We start from the raw sequence: 631 nt of genomic DNA on the forward strand, positions 1-631 counted from the left end.
CCGGATGCCCTGCAGCGTAGCCAAAAAAAAAAAAAAAAAAAATCAAACCTTTCTGGAGCCTCTGTGATTGGCCAGCCCTGGGGCACATACCTGAGAACAAGAATGATGTGAGCCTGTGCCCTTGGGGGTCGCAGTACAGCGATGTTGTTTCAATTACTCTACATTCAGTGATTTACTAAGCACGGCGTGTTCTCTCTGGGCCAGGCACTTTTTTTAAAATATAAATTTATTTATTTTATTTACTTTTGGCTGCGTTGGGTCTTCATTGCTGCACGCGGGCTTTCTCTTGTTGCGGTGAGTAGGGGCTTCTCATCGCAGTGGCTTCTCTTGTTGCAGAGCATGGGCTCTAGGCGCGCGGGCTTCAGTAGTTGTGGCTCGCGGGCTCTAGAGCGCAGACTCAGTAGCTGTGGCGCACGGGCTTAATTGCTCCGCGGCATGTGGGATCTTCCTTGGACCAGGGATCAAACCTGTGTCCCCTGTACTGGCAGGCGGATTCTTAACCACTGCACCACCAGAGAAGCCCCAGGCACTGTTCTTAAGTCTTTTTTTTCTTTAATGGTAAAATAAACATAATTACCATAAAATATATATAACATAAAACTTACCATCTTAAAAACAAAACCATCTTAAC

Source organism: Lipotes vexillifer, unplaced genomic scaffold (assembly GCF_000442215.2).
Source record: "Lipotes vexillifer unplaced genomic scaffold, Lipotes_vexillifer_v1.1 scaffold1011, whole genome shotgun sequence".
NCBI classification, from domain to species: Eukaryota; Metazoa; Chordata; class Mammalia; order Artiodactyla; family Lipotidae; genus Lipotes; species Lipotes vexillifer.